Source organism: Pelodiscus sinensis, chromosome 1, assembly GCF_049634645.1.
Source record: "Pelodiscus sinensis isolate JC-2024 chromosome 1, ASM4963464v1, whole genome shotgun sequence".
Taxonomy (NCBI): domain Eukaryota; kingdom Metazoa; phylum Chordata; order Testudines; family Trionychidae; genus Pelodiscus; species Pelodiscus sinensis.
In genome coordinates, this window is record NC_134711.1 from 224,537,364 (window position 1) to 224,564,002 (window position 26,639).

Sequence of the window (26,639 nt, forward strand, 5' to 3'; positions counted from 1 at the left end):
ATCAGCCCTGGACTGATAAGAGGCAGCACACGAAGGACATGAAGAAGGAAGGAGATAGAGACTCAGAACAGGGAGGCTTCAGTTGCTCTCTGGCCTGGTGAGAGGACCAAAAGGCTAGTTGGATATTATAAATAGGTCATTACACAAGGACTGCTGTGAAATTGGTGGAGTTAACAGAGAATCAAAGACACTGTGAAGAAACAACCATGGGAGTCTAAGAATTAGCGTGTCAGCACTTTAAATAGAAAATTATGCTGCTTGAACTTTCTTTGTTTCTTTTATTGGTTTTCAGTTAGTTTTTTACATTTTTTCCAAAATCTACCACTTTAAAAAAAATCACACTTGGAAAAGAAAAGTCCACAAGCTCAAAAGCAAAAATAAATAGACAGTAATGGGAAAGGGCATATAACAAGTCATAGAAGTTGGTACCAACTTTGTTCTCTATTTCCTTTCAAAGAAAAGTTACAATGTAATATATGTAGCATTGTTGTAGCTGCATTGGTCCCTGAAGGAGAACTCTGTGTAGGCTTGAAAACTTGTTTCTTTTACCAACCAAAGGTGGTACAGTAAAAGCTATCTCCTCACCCACTTTGTGTCTACTGTGTGGCATAGTCTGTCATCCAGCTTTTGAGAGAATACAAGGGCTGCATCTAGACTGGCATAATTTTGCAGAAATACTTTTAACGGAAAAGTTTTTCCGATAAGTATTTCCGCAAAAGCGCGTCTAGATTGGCACAGATGCTTTTGCGCAAAAAGTGCTTTTGCGCAAAAGCATCCATGGCCAGTCTAGATGCGATTTTGCGCAAGAAAGCCCCAATCGCCATTTTAGCCATCGGGGCTTTTTTGCGCAAAACAGTTCTTCCCTGTCTACACTGGCCCTCTTGCACAAGTATTCTTGCACAAGAGGGCTTTTTCCCGAGCGGGAGCATGAAAGTATTTGTGCAAGAAGCACTGATTTTGTACATTACAAAGTCAGTGCTCTTGCACAAATTCAAGCGGCCAGTGTAGACAGCTGGCAAGTTTTTGCGCAAAAGCAGCTGCTTTTGCACAAAATCTTGCCAGTCTAGATGCACCCAAGGACTGTAACAAACCAGAAAAGATGTGGAAATAGATGTAGTCATGGCAAGACCTGCATTAGAACTGGCTGCCCATATGGTGGTGGGGAGGTATGTCTAGTGGTTAGGGAGCAAACCTCAGCCTTGGGAAATTGAATGTCAGTTCCCTGTTTTTCCTCTTACTCACAATGGGAAGTGATTTTAAATAAATCAAATTAAAGCCTCTTGAATTCTGAATGAGAACATCCACCCAGGGATTCAATTCAGTTTAACTTGTTGACTTTAAATTCACACCTTTAGTTAATTCAGAATTTTTTTTCCTGAGTGTCCACTGTAGACAAATCCTGAGCCTTTCTGTGTGTCAGTTCCCAATTTATAAAATGGGGATTATAGCACTTCCCTGACTCACTGGGGTTGTGAGGCTAAATGCATTAATGCTTGTAAAATGCTCAGACAATATGATAATGGGGACCATACAAGTACCTAAGACAGATGGATGTTGTTCCCTATAAAGAGGTGTTGCAAGTTACACCCACACACAATGGGGAGGTCAGAAAGGCATTTCTACCTCCCCCTTCCAAGATGAGGCCCTGTAATGCCCCAACAAGGGGGGCACAATTTAACCTTGAGTGGCTAAGCTCTAACTTTGAACTGTGTAATAAAGTGTGCACGGCAGATTGATTTTACTAGGTCATGGCCCATAGATTAGAGCCATATGTAGGTCATCAGTGGACACAGCATTTTCATGTAGTGGGCGCATTGTACTTATGGAATGAGCTTCTCGCTGTCTGCTACTGTGTCTGCTACCTCTGTCATGGAGGAAAGCTGATTTGCTTCCCTCCTCTCACAGGACAGTCTTCTGTTGCCTTGTCCATCAAGGAAATTTTACAGTGTTCCTGAGAAATGTTCAGAAATGTTAGCAGGCATTTGTTGCATGCAAATAGCTGCAGAATAAATCATTGTATATTGCAGCACAACCCCTGAGGGGGTTTGTACCTATGGAACTTGGTACTGTCACTCTACTTCCCCATGTACCTTAATCATGTTATTCATTCAGTGAGAAGGAAGAACATTACAGCATGAGACTTTAATCCCTCACTGCTGATGATCTGACTCTGAAAGACAGCGAGAGAGAGAGCAGAAAACCCATGGAAAAGTCTTTAGGTAGGATTCAAATGCCATTATTTCTCTGCACTGGCTATAGGCAAGGACCTCATTATCAGAACAGTTTCCTAAGATATTTAGAGAGACAAGTGCAGGTGCCAGTATGTGTAAATACAGGGGTTAAATATCACCTTTAGGACATTGTATTTCCTGACCTTTAGGGCAGCTGGAAAAATTTTGTCTGCTACCTACCAAGGGGACAAATTCACAAAAATTCTCTCGTTCCCCCTAACCCTCTGGATCATTTTCCCTAAAGAATATAAAAATGACAAAGGGGGAGAATACTATCTTAATTAAACAGCATTCTAAGAGGGTTCTGTTTTTAAAGTGGATTTAGTGCATATTAAAGGTACTTGCCTATTTGAGACCCCTGGGGCAGTGATCCTATTAGCAACAGAACAGGGGTTGTGCAAGTTGCTCCATGCTGTCATGCCAGTGGTCCTTAAACTTGACCTAAAGGGAAGCACCTGTACGCTGAGTCAAGCCCTTACCTCTCTGCTGAGACTACCAGCAAGGATGTTAATTATCGCTGCCTGCAGTGCAGACAAATCCACTGGAAACTAGACTGACACCACCAACTCCAGTCCCCAAACAGCCATAGAACAGATACTTGTAGATATTCCTGAGTACTCCTGTCATGGAATGGACATGAACCAGTGACTGAGAGATGGAGAGCACTGGCTATTAATCACCCAAACCAGCCAGGCTTTCTGATTGTAAAGCAAGTTTAACTAGAAAGCTAAAGAAATGGATTGACTAGCACAGCTTTTCATGATTTCAAAGTATTGTTCTCATTAGACAATTTTTCGCTAAAGAGAAGGCCAAGTGAATAAATAAAAGGACACAAGACAACTATAATCCATTTTCAAGGCTACCAAAATCATATATAACTGCACATTTCCAACTACTTTCCAAGGCCCAAAAGGAATCTCTACATTCGTAAACAACATGAACAATAGGAATGTCAACGAATATCCTAAATTATGCCACAGCTGAGAGCCCTTTCGTCAAAGTCATGAGTATGATTATACCAAGGTTCCATGGGCCAGAGCTGTGAAAATAAGCCAATTTATGCCACTTTGCCACATTTTTCCCCAGCCTGTATGTAGCACATCTGCTCCACAGCTTAGCAAACAATAGTTTCCTCTAGCTTCAGTTTGGAGTGACTTGTCTCTCAGCCATTTGATTGTCTTGCTTCCTGGATCCACTCAGAGACCTCTGCCCACCACTTTGGGGCACAAAGAGAAGCTACGCTTGACCTGATATTAACCCAAAGTCCTGCCAGCCACATATGGGAAGCAGTGGTAGGGGAAGTTTCATGAATTATTGGTAAAGTGGATATAAGCTAGTACATGCTTCAACTCTGATCTAGTAACTATTTTTAGTAATAAATTACAATGATAAACAATGCTATGGTGAACAACCATATATTTGATCTCTATGGATCCAGTGAGGAGAAAAGCAACAAGACTGAAAAATCACTTGCATATACAGAGAATGGGAATTGAATTAGAAACCTGTTGTTATCAAACTCTCTGAACAACTGCAGAGAATCTCTAAATAAAGATTGGCCTTGTTGGTATATTAACATGTCTGAGGGAAAGGCCTGTCCATTATGAGTTTGACTGGGGATTCATTTATAACACTTCCTTTGCCATTATTCCATTCACACTATATTCCAATGTAAAGAGTATGAGACTTTTCCTCGACTTCAAAGAGATCATACTGCGATGAATTGGCTCTTGTGTTGTGTATTGAATTGGCTTTGTGCCCTCTAATAGATGGAGTCATGGTAGGTATGCCTCAATGGCCATATACCACATAACAATTAGTGTGGTTTCCCCTTTAGCTCACATGGTAGGAGCCTGTGTTTTAGAACAAAATAATCTGAATTCTATTCCTGATATTGCAACAACGTTTTAAGTGCTCGTGGTATGTAGCCAATGATAACCCTCATGTTACTAAATCAGTTTGGATATATTGCAGTTGTTTCATGGACAAAATGCAAGGATGACTAAGAGAAATAGTGATATAAAGCCCTTTCCTATTCCTCCCAGGATTCAGAGGAATAAAACGCTAAGAAAGATCTCTGCTTGTTCTTGCTCTATAGATTATTCATCCCATGTCAATATATGAAAGTATTATTGTTAGAATAATGGATGAACAATCTCTCAGTCTAATCTGTAAATAAGGGGTTGGGTATTTTTTAATCCTCAGGGTTAAGATTTTCATGTAAGGGCATGGAATGGCTACAGGATCTAGCAGGCAGACTACTATCAGTGGCTATCCAAAATTACAACTCTGATTGCTTTTGCTATTTCAGACAGGATTTTGAGTCCTGCACACATATCTTCTATTTACGTCAGACACTGGGGAATGGAGACTTAAAGGAGAAAATGTACTGTTTAAACCATGTCTAAAACACTCCAGGGAACATATCTTAACATAAGCATGAGCCCAGGGGAAGGAGAGCAATATTTTAAAATCAATGTTCTTTCTCTTATTTTCATAAAATCAGACGAAACAGCAGATTTCAACATTCTATCATTTAATATCACTGAGCAAGAAAGATAGAAGTTATGGGAGGTATATATTGATTTTATACCATTGATATTTGAATCTCAGTAATTCCTAGAGATACGCACATATAACCCCAGTTTATTTCAGGAATACCCCACTGGTTGTGGGAGACAGACTGTGCTATGCCATTCTGCAGAGCTGCAAAGCAACTGGGCCACAGCCACTGTTCTATATATGGGCAGGAATAGCAGTGTCTGTTGCTCTCCATTCTCCATGAGAGATTTCAACCATTGAATCTCATTAAGTGTAGCCTTTCCCCAACCCACTTCAGTAGCTTCCACAGCACCACCCTCTTAGGATATGTGAAGAACCCATTGCCAGGTGTCAAGGCACCTCTTTGTGGATGCTTAGCCCATACTATTCTCATCATCACGTAGGCCTTGCATACGTTATCAACAGCTGTGTGACTTTCACCCTTACTGCAGATATATTGGAGGGGTTGAAGAAAAACTACTGAGAATTTGTAGGCTAATTAGTTGCACGAAACCACAGTAGTATGGACATTTCAAAGCCAGTTTTAATTTCATATACAACAAGTGCCTGGAGAGGTGAATAGTTTAGAAAAATATACCAAATCCTTCCAAACACTGGAAATATATGCAGTATGAATTCAGCCAAAACATTCATTGCTGAACAATTTGATTAGATTTCAGTCATTGGTTTCAATAAATTTGTTCAAGAAATAGCTTTCTTTTTATATTTCTTTTGCTAGTCTGTTATTCTGGAAAGTACTAATTTAAAGGTGCCAATATAGCTGTTTCAAAGTAATGACAGTTACATTTCCAGAGACAAAGCTATTACACTGGAAACAAGATTTCTTATATTAGTCACCACTTTTAAGAGACTATATTGTTTGGTTTCAATCCTAAATTTAGGACAGAAATCCAGACAAACACACACATGTTATCTTAACGCCTAAACGTCACCATGGGATAAAGGCATTTTTCTCTTCATTATGTTTCTGCTGTGCAATGGGTATTGGCATTTTTTTAAAACATGTTCAACATTTTATAGTAGTGTGGGATGTTTTTCTGATCATTTGTAGAAAATATCGCATTACATTTTGGGATGCATGTGAAAAAATACTCATGCAATTTTTATTATTTTTTTTCATTCTGTTGCCTATATTTTTCATAGTTCTCTGGCCACCAGGAGAATACAAAAAAAACAACCCCATATTCTGACAGGCCCTTTCATTATCTAACTATAAATTTTATAGTGTGCATCAGTATGTCTGTCCATCTGTGTTGTTCAAGAACTCCTCCTAAATGTTTAAAAAAAACAACAAAGGGTCTGGTAGCACTTTATAGACTAACAAAACAAGTAGCTGTATCATGACCTTTTGTTGCTTTTTAAGTTTATCCTGTACAGACTAACTCAGCTACTCCCTGAAGCTTCCTCCTAAACGGTAAGAGCTAGGACCACCACATTGGGAATGTAGCTTTCTCTTATCATAATGTAAAGCAAGGTAAGGATTTGATTGTTCCAGGACAATGAGATGTGCCTGGAATTCAATTGTTTAGAATAAAATGGAAAGGGAGGAGTCTGGTAGGAGGGCAGTTATAATGTAGAACTACCACAGCGGGGAGGCAAGGGGCCAGAGATGGGGATCAGGACAGTTATAACTCCATTGAGCCACCAAGGGACAGTGATGGAGAAAGGGACAGCTATCCTCTCTCCCTGGGGCAGCCTGTATGCTGAACACCGTATCCTCAGTCCCATCCCAGAACAACTATTTAAATGAAGAAAAACAAAAGTTATGTGAGTTAAGGATCTGAGCAACTCCAGATAAACCTTCCAATTATATACATAAATAGATATAAACAGGGCTCGACAAATCAGTGAATCTACTTGCCCGTGACCGGCCGATTTCAGCCGGTCGCCCCGTTCACCCGCGGTGCACGCATGCACAATGTGGGTCTGGTGCATGCGCAGTGTGGGGCTGGTGAGTAGATTTTGCCACGGTTTGTCAAGCCCTGGATATAAATATGTAACAGAGCAATAAAGACGACAAGTAACTGATATTCCTTCACAGTGCCTGTATAAATCAGTCAGAAACAAGGGAATTCTACCAAGTCACAGTGGGAAGATTTCTCCCTCAAAACCATGGAGTTGTTCTAGAGCTCTAGCCTAAGAGCTGGAGTAGACTCACTGATTCTTGACTCCCACTCATACCCTACATTCAAGGGGAGAGCCAAAGGTTCCTGCTATGTTGGATCTTCCTGACTCACCACCATTTTATCTTGGGCTAGCTTCAAAGTACCATTCTGTAGAGTGGCTGGTTTGGTGGACACAGTGCCACACTGCACATGAGATGCAGACCTCCTGCATAAACTCACTGCATGTGCGAGAAAGTGGAACTAGAGCCATGCCACCTCATTAAGAGACCTTTGTACCCACAGGGAAGATGTCGGGAATTGGGCTTAAAGAATGGAATACTAAAGTGTAGCCGGGACCCTGTACCGTAGGCACATCAAGCAGATGGAGCAGTTTCATATGCGCTCCCTATGATCAGTCATGCAAGTACGCTGGCAGAACCGAATTACTAACCAAGAAGTGCTTGATAGAGCTGGTTCCACAAGCATCGAAGCTAAGATCCTCCAGACCCAGCTTCGATGGTCTGGCCATGTTCTCCGCATGGACGAAAGCAGGATCCCGAAGCAGCTGATTTATGGGGAGCTGGTACGTGGTAGCCGCAAACAGGGACGCCCGAGGAAGAGGTATAGGGATAACCTGAAGACCAATTTGCAGTGGACAGGACTTCAACCTCGACAGTTTGAACTAGCTGCTGCAGACAGGACTAATTGGCATTCCCTTATGGGGAAAGCAGTGACAAAGTTTGAGGATGACTGCCGCCAATGCCTCGCACCTGCACGGGAAAGATGACATAGAGCTGTGTTCTCTCCTGTCCTGACAATCAGTGTCCCATGCCCTATTTGTACCCGCATGTGTGCTTCGACCTTTGGGCTCCGGAGCCACATGCATTTCCATAAATGAAATGCACAACATGTCTTCCTCAGCTCCCGAGAGACAACCAACAACAACTAAAATGTAGCAAACTCAGCAATCCTACCCAACAGGTACATAGGCACACATACACACACATGCACACTCAAAACCAGCTCCTTATATGTATTTCTCTACATGATTAATAAACCAGATTCAAACTTATGATTCCACATTCTTACTACAGGCTCAGTCCAATCACTTTTGCACTGGATGGAAAATTGTTCTAATAGTGCACCAGAGAATTCCACCAGCATAGAGGAATCCTTGAAGACAGCATAACCAGAGCTGTCCATCAGTTGTTCCCATTCCCTACTTAAGTTATATGTCAAGGGCAGAGAAAAGACGAACAGCTCCTATGTCTGACAGTGGGTAGTACCAAATGCTTCAAGAGAAAATGTTAGAATTCTTTCAATACATGAAGTTTCTTCTTAAATCTATCAATTATTGGTGGGCTTATGCCTGGAAGCAGAAGGATTTTGTACTCCTTGTATTTTTATCCTGTATAACATTACCATAGATGTTTCCACCATATAAATGTCTGATTCTTTTTTGGATCCTGCAAATATCCTAACCACAGTTAAATCATGTGGCAGTGAGTTCCACAGGTTAGTTAAGCAACTGTGTGAAATGCCATTCCTCTAAATGCACTGCACATCAACAAAGCTGAAATCACAATTGCTAGGTTAGGTGGTGGAGCCTCAGGGCAGGATCAGGAAGCATTTCCCAAGGACTGGTGACAGGCCTGCCCTAGTGCACCTTAGGAAATTGAGACTATGCTAACTACTGACACTGAACAGTTAGTGGGGTTTCGTGGTTGGAGAAAGGAAAGTGATGTAACAAAGGGGCTATTGGATGTTTACATTGTGGGGTCAGGAACTCTTAATGGACTACAGTACTGCCAAAGCTACCGTAAGCAGTGTTGGGGTGGTTATGATGCTGTGTTCCCTTTTCCCTAATCAATGTTTCTCTTGTTTCATACATAGACTGTACCTGTGAATATGGAAGAATTGCCTAGTAACGGACCCCATGGGAAGTATTTAAAAATGCCAAGAAACTGTGGGCAGGTGTTTGTGAGTTTTCAAAAGCGATCTATAACTATTTGAAACCAAACTTGCTACATCTGATCACACTTGATAGAAAGGCTACATGTGTACAGTGTTTTCTTTTACCAGCTTTAAACTTCTTGTCCTTCAATGGCATTTAATGGCCCCTTATTTTGATGTATTGTGAGTAAAATAAATAAGAGTTCATGATTCACCTACGCTATGCCCTTCATCGTTTTATATACATAAGAGTCAACAGTGTGTCCTTGTAGCCAAGTAGGCTAAAGGCATATTATGTTGCATTAGGAGGAGCATTGCCAGCAGATCTAGAGAAGTGATTAATCCCCCTTATTTGGCACTGGTGAGGCCACATATGGAGTATTGCATCCAGTTCTGGGGCTCCATTACAAAAAGGATGTGGACACATTGGAAGAAGTCCAGCTGAGGGCCACAAAAGTGGTTAGGAGGCTGGAGCACAGGACTTATAGGGAGGGGCTGAGAGATGTGGGCTTATTTAGTCTACAGAAGAGAAAAGTCAGGTGGGATTTGATAGCAGCCCTTAACTACCTGAAGGGAGGTTCCAAAGAGGATGGAGAGAGGCTGTTCTCAGTTGTGACAGATGACGGAATGAGGAGCAATGGTCTCAGGTTGAGGTGTGGGGAAGTGTAGGTTGGATATTAGGAAAAACTATTTCACTATGAGAGTGGTGAAGCACTAGAATGGGTTACCCTAGGGAGGTGGTGGAATCTCCATCCATGGAGGTTTCTAAGTACTAGCTTGACAAGTCCTGGATGAGATGATTTAGTTAGGGTTGGTCCTGCTTTGGGTAGGGGGCTGGACTTGATGACCTCCTGAGGCCTCTTCCAGCCCTAGGATTCTATGAAATATTATGTCCCTGTCTTAACTATCTGCTTCACCATAATATTTTAATTTATTCTAGATATGGAAGTCTCTCGGGGCCTTTTAATAATTTTGTTGCCTGTCTCTAGTCCCTTCTACTGCTGCTATAGCTTGTTTTGAGATGGTGTGGCCTGTACTGAGCACAGTTATGCCATTATATTATATAACAGCATTATAATACTTTCAGTATTTTCTGTTCTATTCCTCTAACATTTTGCTTGCCTTTTTGGACCAATTCTGCACATGGACATGAGAATTTTGCTGATTTTGTCCACAACAACAGCTAAGCCTTTTTCTTGAGTGCTTGCAGTTATAATGTGTAGGAGTAAATCAGATTATTTCTTCCAATATGCATTACACTGTATTTGTCAGCAGCAAATTTAATCTGACATCCTGTTCCCCAATCACCTAGTTTTCATAAGGTCCCTCGGGAATTCCCCAAGGTCTTATCTAGCTACAACTAAACTAAAACACTTTGTATTGTTTGCAGATTTTGCTGCTTCACTATTCATGCTCTTCTGTAGATCATTGATGAACATGTTAAATACCTGGGATTGTGAGGGAACTTCACTGCTAACCTTTAGTCATGTATAAGATAGACCATTTATTCCTGCACTTTGGGGGGGTTCCTCTCAGTTAATGTTTATCAATGACAGATCTTTGCCTCTTTCCCCATAACTAATATGCATTATTAATAGGATTTTATAAAAATTTTTTGAAAATCAAAAGTTCTATATATTATTTCTCATAATTTAGAATAAATAACAGGTAGTCCGGATGACTTGTTGCTATTAAATTAAATATATCCTAATATCTATTTTTTACACCTCTCTGCCTGTGCTTCTTTTTTATTAAAAGAATAGGATTAGGATATGTTTCTCCCCACCATCCTTTGTGGTGAAGACAAATGCACATAAATCATCAAGATCGAAATGTTCAGAGGCAGCTGATTTTGGATGCCACAATTAAGTTTAGTATCATCAACTTCCTACTATCTTTACCATCTCCACTAAAGATTTGAAAGCGAAAGTAAGATGAATCTTATATTAACAGCCCCTATATTCCATGGGTCATTTCTCTCTTCTCCCCAGAATTCTACTTCCTTTGTTCATGGCCTTCCATCCGGTTCTGAGATCATTTCAGAAAGAGATATTGTGAGATGGCTTATATATTTCCAATTATTTTCTTTTTTCCAAAAAGAGCAATCGAGTCTAACAAAATGTATGCACTTCTTGCTTATGGTCATAGTCCATATTTCTTTTGAATAGTGAGTGGGATTTTTTTTCCTCCTATTATTTGTTCCACTACTTTACTAGAGACAGAAGTTAGACTAACAGAATGGTAATTCCTAGGTTCACTTGTCTCTTTATTTGGGAAGAGCTGTAATAGCACATTTACCCATTTACTACTATTTAACATTGTATTTTTAAATTTGATGCTATTTAAATATTTCTACAGAATTAACACTGGGATTCCCTGTGATATTTCCAATAAGTGGTACTGTAACATACATGAGATCAGTCAAACAAATAGCTAAAGAAACTGAGAGAGATGCACAGTTATTTAACAATGTTTGCGTTAGACTGCATGGATTTATTCTTCACATTAAAGCACAGAATGGAGTCTTTTGACTCTAGGAACATTATTTCAGAATGAATATTTGGGGAATAGTCCTCCGTTGGGCCCATTACTCACTGCCAATTTTTCAGAAATATGTGAGGTTTAGCATAATGGTACTTAAACTGTGTACTTTTGGCAAGGGGTCTGGAGTCTCTGGACCACCCAGGTGAAAGTCCATTGGAGTCCATGGATAATCTTCCTGTAAATGCCTGGGAATGTCCCCCCGCCTACATTTTGTTTTGGAGGGAATAGGAGGCTTGTCTCCCTTTGAATTCCACATACATAGTCTACTTGAGTTCCAGGAATGGGGGGCTGAGAGGGAGGACTTTGAAATAATAAAGTAACCACCACAAAGATTTAACTCATTTATTGTTCCCTGGAGGCCAACTCCCAGACCCCAAAACTTAGCCTTACAGGAAAGATGAAAAGGCCATAGCTCTGGGCTTCTTTATTTTGTATTATTAAGTAGTCTTGAGATGTCATGTGCTACCTACAAATCACATGATCAGCAACTGATCCACCCAGCCACAGCTATCCAGTAATTGTTTGCTGCACAAACTCTGTAACACTTCATTAGTTCTGCCACACATCTACGTCCACGGAAAGTAAGTTTCCAAAATGACAAAGCACAGGGCAACATTACCACTTCAATCTATTTTTAGTGCAACTTTAAAAAAATACAGGAAATGCAACAGAGGAAAAGGGTGCTTGCACTACAGTTTACAATTTTTTAAAAAAATGTAAGGTCTGTTATTTTTTCTGACATTCTTACAGTTCTCCAATGAGACTGTGAGAAATGTGAAAAGTTATGTGATCATTTCTGACAGTTTCTGGCAGCTGGGCAGGCAAGCATTGGAAAGGATATCTCTCTCCAGATCCAAGATTAAATTTGGACTGAAACACAGGGCTCATTTAGGCAGCAATTAAAGGACCTTATAGACTGAGGGAGAATGAAATGATAAATGCAAAGAGGCTTATTTAATGGGGATATTAAGTAAACTGCTGGTAAAAATGCCCATTTATCATCCACTGAATCCTAATTGGTTTCCTGTTCCTGCCTGCATGTGGCATTTTCAGAAGGAATTACCTTCCTTTAGTGCGACTGTTGCAAATGCAATAAATCAAGCCCATAGATTTTAGCTAATTTAGATGTAGGCTAAATGGGAGCCAAAGCATGCAAGAGTGCTTGCAATTAATGTTCATTACAACTTTTAGCTTCAAAAACAGGAAGGATAATATTAATGCACCACTCCCAACCAAGGCTACCATTCCAAGGCTAGGCCACTCTCTGTATGTCAAGCAAATGTCATCTACCTTAGGAAGCAACCCATCCAAACAGAAATTTCATGGGAACCAATTCTGATTTCTAGCTTCCCTTTAGACAACCTTATCCTAATAAGATTAATTTCTGTATTGCACCGTTTGCCTCCACCTACAGGACTCAGTTCCCCTCATTTTCTTGTCAGTTTCAAACTCTTCGCAAGCAAATAAATAAGCAAGCATATCTTTAAAGATTTCAACTGGCATTATAGCCATTTAAAGTTTATTTCCCCTGTGTAATATTAGGAAGTAAAACATTTCTACTTGAAAAATTAGCAAAGTATATTGCATTTTCCCAAGCAGTAACTTCCATATGCTGCATTTGGTGGGTGGGCATGGGTCTTTCAGTATATCCATCTATGAAAAATGTGTCTTTGCAAAAGGAATTTAAAAAGCACGTAATTAAATGGAAAGTACCTTGTTTTGTGGGGCAATGAGCTTCTATGAAAAGAACAATTCACAAAGGCTGCTTTGGGAGTGGAGTTTATGTCTGACCACTCTCTCTTGAATTTTTTTTAACATACCAGCTACAATAAAGAAACATAAAATGACATTTCCCCCCCAAAAAAATCTGGAGCAACTCTGTTTAATTGTGAATACAGGTACCCCAAATGTACACCAATGTGTGCATGAGCAGAATTTGGTTCAGTATTAGTAATTCCAAACAAGACACTAAGACTTAAACTCTCCCATCTTCTAAATACATTAATGTTAATGGGAGTCACTTAGGTTCACAGGGCCTTAATTTCAAGAAAAGTCTTAGTAATCTTTATGAGACTTTCATAGTTTCTTCTATCTCCTGAAAGAAAGGACTTCTTTTTGCTCTCAAAAGTACACCTGACGTAGTCTAGCCAACCAGAGACACTTACAGACACCCTTCATCTCACTCTTTCATACTCTAAGACAGGAGACATCCTACAGTTTTCACTTGGACTTGAACCAGCTTTTAATATCAACGTCAGCTTTTGTGTTCTATTGCCTCCTGTGACTCTCTCCTCTTATTTTTTTGTTTTCCATTTGGGACACTTATCATTCACCTGACTGACCAAATGGAGGCACCAAGGCATCATAATTAACAGCCGTCATAGCTGGAAGGGATGTTGCAAATGATCATTTGTGAACTGGGTAGGTTGAAACCCAAGAGGGTAATAAAGAAATCCATTAACATACTAATACACAAATCTACCATCCTTCTCTTTAATGTGCCCAGGAATGATTATAGGAGGGGCTCTTGGGAAGATGGTGGTTCTGCCGATTCTGCCATCCCTACACACATAAATACTGAATGAAGCAGACTAGACAAGAACCAGAAAATAATCAGACACGTAAACACCTGCATACTTTTACTAACAGCAATATTAACAGATAGCACATTTCATAGAGGAAAGCGCAGGACTGAGAGTCAGGATATCTGGGCTCTATTTCTGGCCCTGCCCCCACTTACTGTGTGACCGCTACCAAATCACTTAACCTCCTGTGCCACATTGTGCCCATTTGTGAAAAGGAGGCAGTGATACTTCCCCACTTTTGGAAAGCAATTCGATATCCACAGAGAGAAGCCAACTATTTCAATGGATTTTAATTCAGCTTTAAGCAATGTACCTGAAACTCCAGAGGCTTGGGCATTAGAGAAAAGGCTTTGGAGTTTTATGCTGCCACAGCAAGAAGGGAGGTGTAGCCATTTCAAAACTTGCTCAGTCTGTCTGCCTCTTGAGCTGGTCACACTTGGGTGCTCACTTCCGCTTTCATCTCTGAACAAGTCTAAAAGTAAAACTTCAAGATAATCTCTGGGTTGTAGCCTTTGAAACAAAAATCCAACACGCTGGACAGAGGAGATGGGGGACAACTTATATTTGCAGTGATCCTATTCTCCCTGGTGACCCCAGTTGGCAATCGTTACTGTTGATTGATGGTGGCTGCAGTGCCGGTAGGTATTCAATTTAAATTGTCGCTTAAAACTATAAAACCTACATGTTATAAACAATTTCCTTTCCCTCGCTTTCTCTTTTCCTGCTGATCTAACAGCTTCCCATTTGTCAGGGGTCTTGTACAGAGCCTGATTGTTCCTCCCTCTCCCCTCTATCATTTCCACAGACCAGGTGGTCAGTTATCTCCACAGAGCCAACTTGCCTGCCATCAGGGCATAAGAGTGAGTCCAATATACATGTGTGTGGAGGGGAAAAAACTGGGGCCATCCTGTCTTTACCTCAGTTCCTATTGCGACTCATGGAGCTGGGCTATCTTTCAGACAACCCAGAAGGTGAAACTCCTTCCCACTTTCTCTTCTGATTATTAAAAGGCACAGACACAGGTTTTCTCAGGAGACCATAAAAGCTGGTGGAGGGCTGGAGCACTGGGCCATTATACTTCAAAAAGGCAGAGACTGTGGAACTGAGAACTACAGTGCTTCTGATTTCCACATAAGTGCCCTGATTCTGTTCTCACAGGTTTTAAACTTCTGTAACTCCACCAACTTCAGTAGAGCTTCTTCTGATTTTACACCAATGCAAGTGACATCAGAATCAGCCCTAAACCCTGTCCAGATAGCACCTCTCACCTAATTAGTTTGACAATTCCTTGAAAGTCATCTCATTTCACCATTCATAAGGCCTCACAATCTAAAGTAAGGAAGATACTTGGGATTTCCTTAAACCAGATGCATCCTGTCTGCCAAACATTTAGTCCAATTAAATTCCAATTTTATATTATTTTTCAGCCACATGCTACAACAAACAACAGACTAGAAACTCACATATGGTTCTTGATACAAGAATAATGAAACTCAAAGACAGAATGAATTGAATTTCCTGTGGTACTTTTAAAAATATAAAACGTGTAATATTTTAATGGACTAATATCAGTACACAGGGCTTATTACGTGGTCCCTGCTCAATACCATGTTACACATTAATGGAAAAGTTCTGTTGGTGTAAACAAAGAGTTACAACATTTCTCTAAGCAACTGGGAATTACAACAGTGATATAAGTCACATGCCTGGATATAAGGAACAAATGTGTTGGTGTTAATGAGAGCAGCCTTGTAATTGCCAGTTTCCAATGGAGTTACAGGGTATGATTCCAATTTCACATTGGAGTAAATAAGAAGTAATTCCATTGATGGCATTGGGTTCATATTAGTGTAAAACCTGTGTAAGTGAGATTCAAATCTGGCTACAGTGTAGTTGCAGCAGGTATTACCATGCAGTAATGTGCAAACGTGTCCAGTATCCAATAACTAACTGCAATTAAAGGGACGCTCTCAACTGTATTTCACTATTTTTCAATGAAGTATATTCAGCATCCCTGTGACATTACCAACCTTGCTGCCCACATCCAACCTCCCACTCCCCTTTTACCTAAAACATGAGTGTTTGGTCAATAGGCATCAGCCTGATGGTGTATAGATCTTTTAAACAAAAGCCTGAGAATGTGGGTAACCCACTGGTGAGTGTGAATTACAGGGCCCTGTGTGTTTAAGCCACAAAGGCAGAGTGTGTTACATCTCCTGCCTATGGATCTTTAGTTCAAGCTGAAAAAAAATCTGCTTTTAGCTATTGAGATCCTCAGTTCAATTTCCAGCATCAGCCAAGATGCAAGCTCTCAGGTGTGTACCTGGGGCCTGATTCAGTGTCCACTGGAGTTGATTCAAAGACTCCCACTGATTTCAGGGGGCATCAGATCACACTCCACAAGCTTTCAGACCTGTAATGCTGCCACCAAGCTGTGAGGACAAAAACAGTTTAGGTGTATGTAAAGTACTTCTTTCCTGTGATGTGAAGTGAAGGAAGAATAGCTGGACTAGAATCTTCCGCATGTCCCCTACACCATTTTCATGTGTCAGGGAAAGAAGAAAAGAAAACTTATGGTAAATTGATGGACCCACTGCAAAAACATCTTGTGTGTGAGAAGTGTATTCCAAGTTGGACCTCCCTGGTCCAGCACCCAAATGAGGGATTTTCCCAGACCAGGGAAGGTCAATTCCAGCCCCTCTACTGATGGACTCTGAGCCCCCCGGGGTCCATCAGCAGACCTGGATGGGCTCCCCTCCAGACTTCATGCCTCCATCTGGCTCCTCTGCCAACCAGTCCGGCTCCCAGCCAGGCCTCGGGGCTCCCTGCCCCTGGGTTTCTGGCCCCAGCAGCTGGGCTCCACATCCCCAACTGAGCTGTACTTCCGGTCTGGCCTCAACCCCAACTGCCAGGCTCTGGCCCCAACAGCCAGGCTGCACCACTGGGTCTGGCCTCAGCCCCAGCTCCAGCGGCCAGGTGGGCTCCATGCCCCCATCCAGACTCCGCTGTTGAGTCCAGCCCTAGCAATCGGGCTTTACACTGCTGGCTCCCTACTCCCAGGTTGGCTCTACTGCCAGCCCCAGCACCGGGCTTCCTGGCTCCTCTCCTGGTCAGGGCTCTCTGGTCTTGCAACATCCGTGGTCTCACTGGACAACAAATGTTGCCAAACCAGGGAGTTTTGGACCACAAGGGTTCAATCTGTACTGCAGTTCTCTGTCCCATCCCCTCTCCCCAGTCAATATTAGTTCAGAGAGCTCCCCAGAAAAAAAGTGCTAATGTTTTGCCTAGATAACAGACTAAGTAAAGCCATCAGGATTTGGTCCTCTTAAAGGAGAAGTCATTCATAGTATATGGGATGGAGATGGGAAACTACTGTGGTTGGTGTGAAACAAGATCAGGAAAGATTATAATCTGGGTATCAGGCAACTAGAGATGCAATGAGTTACAAGGAAGAAGTGATCATTTCATAATTAATGTGCGGTTCTACCATGGTGAACTAATCTCATCCATATTACCAAGTCAGATAAAATAGTAGCAGTTATATATGAATTTATATGGAATCACAAAGGAAATCCTATTTCATTAGATATATGAAGCATTCATGTATTACCCTTTTCATTTTTATTCCTCTCTTTATAAAATGCATTGTAGGAGGTCAAATTAAGAGAGTAAATTAACATTTTTAAAATTAGGATAAATGCCACACTACAGTGATTCTAACCACACTATTCTTTATCGTCGTGGCACGGAGGCTTGCTTTAGCCCTGGTGTTCGAAATTAACTACTGTTATTTCCACAGAGGCCCATTTTCCTTGAATGTAGATCATTCAGTAAAGTCGGGCAGAAGAAACAAAAGCATTACTCATTTCTTAAAAAGGTGCAAGCCGAACGGGAAGAAAGCAAGCAGAAAATTCAATGGCTCCATGGTGCTAAATCAGTTCCACTTTCTCCCAGAGTGAGCCATATGAAGGAAGCCTCACAAATCTCAACTTGTGTTTATGACAGAAACCAACAGCATTTTTGGCTTTCACTGACTCTCTCAAGTCAATAAATCATACTTGAAAACCAGCTATACAATTTTAGAGGCCTTCCTTTAATTACCAATAACTCGAAATGATGCAACATGACCGCCCTCCACACAAAAACACACACACAGACTTATACACCATTAAACACATGCACACTTTACCAAAATCAGATCCAAGCCATAATATTTTGTTTTCATGTTTTTCATACCACAGGCATTGCATTGCTAACACAGTTTCCATTTGTCTCTTTGCTATTAGTAATTTACAATATCCTCAACTAACGGTATAGTCTAGCGCTCTAGTTATTTTAGATCTATTTTCGGAGGAATTTCTATTTTATTTTTGAAATGGTGTTTACGTGTCAAATACATGTCAAATCTGAGGGCATTAGGAGTTTATTAGCTTGGAGTAACTGGTGGTGTCACATCTGGATAACAGCATTTGTTGGAATATGAATACTAAATTGACATAATCAAACAGGAAAGATTTCTATATGAAAATTCATAGCTTTCAGATAATAATCTTTAGTGCTACAGTCTTGAGAAACAGAAGTGCCAGGAAGGCGTTCAGCAGAGCTATTTAAATAGCAGTAACATTCAAAAGAATTACAAAACATCTCTTTTCATTCTTCTTTTTTCATAATCAGCTATAATTTGAAATACTTCAATGAACAAAAACAATAGATTTTCCACAAGGGTTGGAAGGGAGGAGAACAAAAGGATAAAACACAAATTCAGGTCCCCTCCTACCAGCAGGGACTTGCTGCTCTGTCCTCAGTAGGGAGCTACTATTGTTGCTGAGGGAGAAGTACCCCTTCTTCAGCCACGCAGCTCCGTACATGGAGCCCTAAGCCCCTGGCTGGCCAGGGTTGATTAAGCAGCTGCGGGGCTGTGCTGCCACGCAGCTTAGAGGGAACCTTGACAGCAAGTCTCACAGCCAGTTAACAGGAAGATGAGATTGTATCCCAGCAGGGGAAAGAAAGCGGTAGCTTCTTTCAGGAGCTACACTTCCCCCTCTTGTGCAAGTTTAGCTTTCTGATGAGTTTGAGAAAAGCAAGGGATCATCCTGATTGATTGGCTAGTTTGAGAAGCACAGCAGAAGCCTGTTGATTCCCACCCCCCCAACGGGAGGGCATATCAGCTTTTTCTCTTTGGCCAGGGTGCCATCATGAACCAGGCATAAAAAGATTCAGATGTGATGGCAGCCCTCCAACAGGTTGACTATGGACAAGAGTATGACCTGCACTACGCAAGTTATTGCTGGATAGTTCCCCGATGAGTTGTTAAAGTTGCAACCCAGTTAAACCATTTCCCTGGCATCTTGTCTTTCCTCCTGCATATCTTGGAGAAGCAATATTGTCCTATGTATAAGCTGAGCCACTGTGGTGCACCAAGCATAAATTCTGCAGCAAGGACTCAGCAAGGCAGTTGTGAATTCTGCAGTGATTCTATGATAGTCTTGATTGATTACATTCCCTAAACTGCTGTAATGTATGCCATTTACAGCCAGGCATCAGCCACCTGAGCATGTGATCAAGAGCCTTGCTCTCACCTCTCTACCCTCGCCCACTACAGGAATGCCCTCTCTCAGACACAGTGAGAGTAATAAATCTTTGGAACAATTTATCAAGGATCAGGGTAGATTCTCCATTACTGACAATTTTAAAAATCAAGATGGGGTGTTTTTTTCTAAAAGATCTGCTTTAGGAAATATTTTGAGGACGTTCTATGGCCTGTGTTGCATAGGAAGTCAGACTATGTGATCACAATGGTCCCTTCTGGCCTTTGAATCAATCAGTCTGTGAATATTCTACATGGAGGAGGCAGGGACAACTGGTATAGAACTAGCTAGGCCAGCTTTGCCCCACCCAAGGATTTTCCTGCATAAGGAGAATGCAGGAAAATCTTCCCCTTCTTCCGGTTAGGGCAGCTTTCCAGCTGCCTGGCACCACTGCTCTGCTACTCTTCTTTAAGCACTACAACACCCCCTAGTGCACAGTAAGTCAGACATTCCCCACTCAAGCCCCACACTGTCAGAAAAAAACACAGTAAATAGGCCCCATTCTTTTTTCCTCCACGAGACCATGTGCTGCCCAGTTGTGAAGCAAATATTTGTAATGTTCTCTATCATTAATTATTATTTTTTGGACAAGCCTCTTGAATCACTGGCTCACTGACTGAACTCTGATATACTGAGATATAAAAAAATTCATCAAAATCTCCAGGAACATCAGTGGAGAATACAGTAGGGAGTTGAGGAACAAGAGAGGTTACACTGATGGGCTTGTCACCCAGCAGCTGAGTAACACAGACTTGATCTAGATCTTTATTTTGAACATTACTACATATTCAGATCTGGTTAAAATTCTTAGCAATACTTTTTTCATAAAAAGTATTTGTTTTGAAGTAAAATCAGTGGCTAAACTGTGCAAATAACTTGAAACAAAGTCCAAATCATGCAAAAGCCTCATGGATTTAATTTTTAAAAAACTTTAAAATTCATGCAAAGGATGAACGTTTATTCTTTGAAACATGTCACTTGAAACACATCACCAAGCTCCTGTTACCTCCATCTTCAGGGGAGAATCAAGCACCTGTAATACCCATCTCCATCCAACAATGAAGAACTAAGCCCTTTCACATACACACGTCAGAATCATAAGGAATATCTGACTGTAGGGTTGCAACCTATTCAGGTTTTAGCTAGGATCATCTCTTTTTTAAGACAGTTGTCCCAGGAAACTTGTAAGGGATTTTAGTATGCACTACCAGCTGTCCATTTTCAGGGGCTCCAGTTCATCCTGAATGTCCTGGGTTTTTGCATATCAAAGGTGGCAACCCTACATAACTTCTTTACTGACCAGACTGTTATCATATAGGGTACGTCTACACTACAGCGCTAGTTCGAACTAACTTAGTTCGAATTAGTTAATTCGAACTAAGCTAGTTCGAACTAACGCATCTAGAACTAAAAACTAGTTCGAACTAGCGTTTTGCTAGTTCGAACTAGCAAGTCCACATTGAGTGGACTCTGAACAGGGCTTAAGGATAGCCGGAAGCAGTGCCGGCAGGGCATAAAAGGAGGACTTAGAGCATGGAGATGCTGTCTCAGGCTAGCCGAGGGCTGCGCTTAAAGGGTCCCAACCCCCACCCCGGACACACAGTTCTAAGGGGTGCCCCGCTTGCAAAGAAGTTCTGGCTTGGAGTGCCCTGAGTGCCCACACTGGGCACATCACACCACTCGGCCATCAGCCCGGCTGCACTTGCCGCAGGCTGCCATCTGGGAAGAGGGAGTAATTGGGGGGCTGCAGGAGAGCTTCCACCCCCAGAAGCCCGCAGAGCCAGCCCAGTCCTCCCCATCGGGGGCTCGTACCCCATTTCTCCCTCACCTCCTTCCACTTACCCTTCCCTAGCCCCCCTTCTTATTGATGTACAAAATAAAGATAACGTTTCTTCCAACATTGACTCTGTCTTTATTGAACAAAACTGGGGGAGACTGGGAAAAGGAGGTGGGAGAGGGGAAGAGAAAGGCTGGGAGAGGGGAGGGCAACTAACATGATCAGGGGTTGGGAACAGGTCCCAGATGAAGAAAGGCTACAGAGACTGGGACTGTTCAGCTTAGAAAAGAGGAGACGGAGGGGGGACAGGATAGAGGTCTCTAAAAGCAGGGGTTGGGTGGAGAGGGTGCATTCAGAAAAGTTCTTCCTGAGTTCCCATAAAGAAGGACTAGAGGACACCAAAGGAAAGGACTGGGTAGCAGGCTTGAAACTAGTAAGAGAAAGTTGTTCTTGACAAAGCAAATAGTTAACCTGTGGAACTCCTTGCTGCAGGAGGCTGTGAAGGCTACAACTAGAACAGAGTTTAAAGGGAAGTGAGATCAAGTCATGGAGGTTGGGTCCATGGAGTCCTATTAGCCAGAGGGTAGGAGTGGTGTCCCTGCCCAAAGTTTGTGGAAGGCTGGAGAGGGATGGCACGAGACAAATGGCTTGGTCATTGTCTTCGGTCCATCCCCTCCAGGGTCCCTAGGGTTGGCCGCTGTTGGCAGACAGGCTACTGGGCTAGATGGACCTTTGGTCTGACCCAGGACGGCCATTGTAAGCTCAGGGCTCAGTGTCGGGGGTCTCAGTGGACCCCCTTGATTTTCATGCACACCTGCTCCTGGGTGGCCAGGCTGGCAGCTCTCCTGCCCTAGACGGCCACTTTCCTGTGCCTAGTGCGGAGATCGTGGACGAGGAGCCGCCAGCCTGGTCCCGGCAAGAGGGGGTGGGCTGGGGGGCATCGGGTGGGTGGCTCTGTGCCGTGCCAGGTGCAGGGTCTGCTAGCTGGGTGCTGGCAGGCTTGCACCTGGCACGGGCACCGTAGCCAGCCCGTGCCCCTTTAAGGGGTCCGGGGCCGGGAGGGGGGCATAGAGTTTCCCTGGTGTTGGCCAGAGTGGCCACCAGGGAAACCTGGGGAGGGCTAGCCTCCCACTAGTTCGAACTAAAGGGCTACACAGCCCTTAGTTCGAACTAGCTAGTTCGAACTAGGCGTTAGTCCTCGTAAAATGAGGTTTACCTAGTTCGAACTAAGCGCTCCGCTAGTTCGATTCAAATTCGAACTAGCGGAGCGCTAGTGTAGCACCTATTAAAGTTAGTTCGAACTAACGTCCGTTAGTTCGAACTAACTTTGTAGTGTAGACATACCCATATATAGTAGCCCAGTGTCTAAGAGTCTGTAACGCCGAAATGCTGGCTGTTCCCTCTGGGCAGTGCTGTTGCTGAAATGCTGGCTGTTCCCTCTGGGCAGCCCGTGCTGCATGGGGAGTATGGGGCCCAAACGGCCGCTTGCTCCCCCGTGGCGGCCCAGCTGAGCACCACAGTGGAAGGGGAAGGGGAGCGGGGCGGTGACGTGCGGCGTGACAGCAGTTCCAGGCCCTGCCTCCCGCCGTGGCACTTGGCTGACTTCTGTGCTGCTCAGCCAGGCCGCCGCATGGGAGCAAGCGACGCAAGCAGCCATTTGGACTCTGCACCCTCCATGCAGCATGGGGAGTGCGTATCCCAGATGGCCGTTTGGGCTCCACAGTCCCCCGACTGAGAGGCAGGAGGGGGAGGAGAAGTGAAAGAGAGAGACAGAGAGAGAGAGGCAGGAGGCGGAGGAGAGCTGAGAGAGGGGGGAGGCAGTAGGAGGAGGAGAGAGAGAGATGGAGCGAGAGACCAGAGGCTCAGGAGAGAAGACCGACGTAGAGGAGAGACCTGAAAATCCCGTCTTATGACGGGCTAATAGGCTTTGGCTGGTTTCAAAATAACAGGCTTGGTAGTGTGGACGCTCTGCTTATGATTGAAAAATAAGGGGGGGTATTCCAAAATAACTCCCTCGTGTAGTCCAGCGAGAAAGCCAGTTGCCCTTAGGCCTTTGGGGAAGGGTGCCAATCTACTCTTCAGTTTAACAGTAGCAGGGCAGCAAAGAGGGAACCCATACCTAGGGAAAATGGAAGAAACAGGCTCAGTTCATGGGGCACTTTTTTCTGAACAATGAAACTAGACATCTGCACATATGGCAAATCCGTGAACTCTGTGGAATTAAGGTCCTCCGGCAGATTTTGCTCTCTTTTCCAAATCTTTGTTTCCATTTTAAAAACAATGACGTTTATAGCTTCTTTTAATGACTTCACTCTGTCAACCAGCTGAGTCTGCGGCCAAACTGACTGAACTAATAGTTCTATTCATTTAACAGGATGTTAACTTTGAAGTTTATTTATCAGGGATAGTGACGCTCCGCATTCACAGAAATGCAGAGTGAAGTGTGGAATCCAACAGGCTGAATGTCATTTCTTTTCCCATGTCAGTGCAATAAGGAATTTCTGTTGTGTGCCTGCAGGCTGTGCTTGTTCCCTCATAGAATCCCAATACCCAATTTGGTCCATATATCCCTTGTTAATTCCACTGCACTTTCCCCAATTATGGTCTGTGGGAAAGAACAAGATTTTGTTTTCAACCTTATTGCTGGCTGTGCTACCCTCTGTAGCCTGTGCATATTTAGATGTTTAGCTATTTCAGCTTTTGCATAGACATCTGCCACCATGCCAAAAATATTGAGATTGTGGAGGCGATCCTAAGAAATCTCCCAAGGACTGATGAGCCATTCTCATCTGCTTTGCATCTTGTGCAGTCATTTAGACAAGTGAAACATGGATGGAGAGCACTATCCTTCTGATTTAATAACATTTTACACTTATTTTCAATTAATTAAAAGACTACCTATGGGATAGGACAACAGTAGAACAGGCCAGGTGCATCTAGACTGGCAAGATTTTGCGCAAAAGCAGCTGCTTTTGTGCAAAAACTTGCCAGCTGTCTACACTGTCCACTTGAATTTGCGCAAGAGCACTGACTTTGTAATGTACAATATCAGTGCTTCTTGCGCAAATACCTTCATGCTCCCGCTCGGGAAAAAGCCCTCTTGCTAAAAAAAAGCCCCGATGGCTAAAATGGCGATCGGGGCTTTCTTGCGCAAAATCGAGTCTGGACTGGCCACGGATGCTTTTCCACAAAAGCTCTTTTTGCGCAAAAGCATCCATGCCAATCTAGACGCGCTTTTGCGGAAATACTTTTAACAGAAAAACTTTTCCGTTAAAAGTATTTCCGCAAAATCATGCCAGTCTAGACGCAGCCGCCATGTTTTTAGGCCAAAACCATGAAGTGAATCAAATCTCTTTAGTATTTCAGGATTTGGGGTTTAATGAATACCTGTAAAAGTAATTTTAACATGTTACTACATTTTCAAATTCTCCAAATATTGTGAAATGCAAATCAATCTTAGAAGCAAATACTCTATTCCTAACTAATGACGGTGCCCATGCCAAGTTTAAAGTTTCCAACTTTAGCCAGATTGTTACCACATAATTCTCAAAATACATTTAGATTTTTATTTTGTATAAAAAAGTGTCTTTTTCAGCCTTTCATAGTTCAAAAAATGTTGCTGTAATTCTTCAAACATAATCATCCATCAAACACATATAATTCACCAGTGTGCCAATAAAATCAACTGGCAACCCTCCCCCCAAAAAATACCAAACCTCACAATATAAACACATTTTAAGCAGAAGATTTGTAAAAGCCAGTTTTACATAACTGAATAATCATAAATTCATAGAAAACTAGAACTGGAAGGGACCTCGAGAGTCCAGTCCCCTGCCTTCACTGCAGGACCACATCAAATGTATAAAAATGAATTGATATTTTACAGAGTTGTTTTTAATTGGCCTTGAATTTTATGTACCATAAGTGTCATGCTTTTGACACAGTTTGAGCAGTACAGAAGATAATCAAATGGATGGTAGAGAGAGAGAAATGTAGGGCAAGTGCTTGTGATAGCTGCACAATAAGTATTGCTGGGTATTATGATACCCTGATTTCCCCACTGATAGAATATATACCAAGATCATATACCATAAACTGCACATATCATTCTAATAAATAATTTCCCAGCTTCTCTCCTACCCACCCATATTGAAAAGCCAGGTACACAAATAAACATTTCCTATCAGAAAGTCTCACTTTTGACAGATAAATTCTCTTAAGCTTATAAAAAAAGTTAGAATATAATAATTAGGGTGAGTTATCCAATACGCAAAGCAGATCCCCTGGATTGCTCTGGAGTTGCTAAAGGATTACTCAGCAGGTTCATCCAGCAGCAGTGGATTTCCTAATGAAAACAAAAGCCCCTTATTCATGGCGGGGGTATAACAAATAGAAAGAATAGAACCTCCCCTTTCAGTGATATCTGGCTGACACCTAGCTTGCTAAAAAATATGTAAATTACTTTAAATAAGGCTGAGCAGAAATGTATATCAAGTGCTATTATTTTACCACCATCTTTAATCAAATACTACTGCTCAGAATGGCTTAGTATGTTTGTTGTTAGGTACATTATTAGTACCTCTGAACAAATGGGCTGCAAAAAGAGAGAGAGAGAGAGAGAGAGAGAAATGTAGCACTGGTTAAAGCATAGTTTAATAACTCCAATCTCAGTCACTTTTTTCATATGTATTGTATGTGCAAGTCCATAGTACAGCATAATGTGTCATAATTTGGCCTCCAATTCTGACAGCACGGCTTGACTTGGGCATTAAATCATGGCCCCGAGGAATTCACATTCTGGCAATTCCTGATGGTAGGACTGTCATCTCCTCCCACACATTACCTATCACTTTTGACATGATTGAATCAAAATTAGTCAGTACATTTAGATGTAAATTAGAGACATCCAAGAATAATAATGAGCACAAAAATATAGCTCTGTGTAATTGACACGGCAACAGCTTAGTACAGTCTTCCAGTGTCCTGGAAATTATTAATATCATGATAACAAAAGTACTGTATCAAAAAAGTGAAAAAGTTTTTTTAGGGGTATATTTAACTAAGCTTTAAATCCCAAAGAAGCCTATAAATGTTAGCTCATCCTGTGCTTATATTAACCAAGTGGTCCTAAATGGAAAGAGACGTAACTGGCCATTTGCAAAGTATATAACAGTGCTAGCATCTTGCCTGTCTTCGTATATCAAAGTTCTAACTTTTCCATTCTTTGGGGGGTTTTTCCAATTTATTTATACTCAAAATGCCCAACCAAGCAACAGGGAAAGTACTGTCCTGTG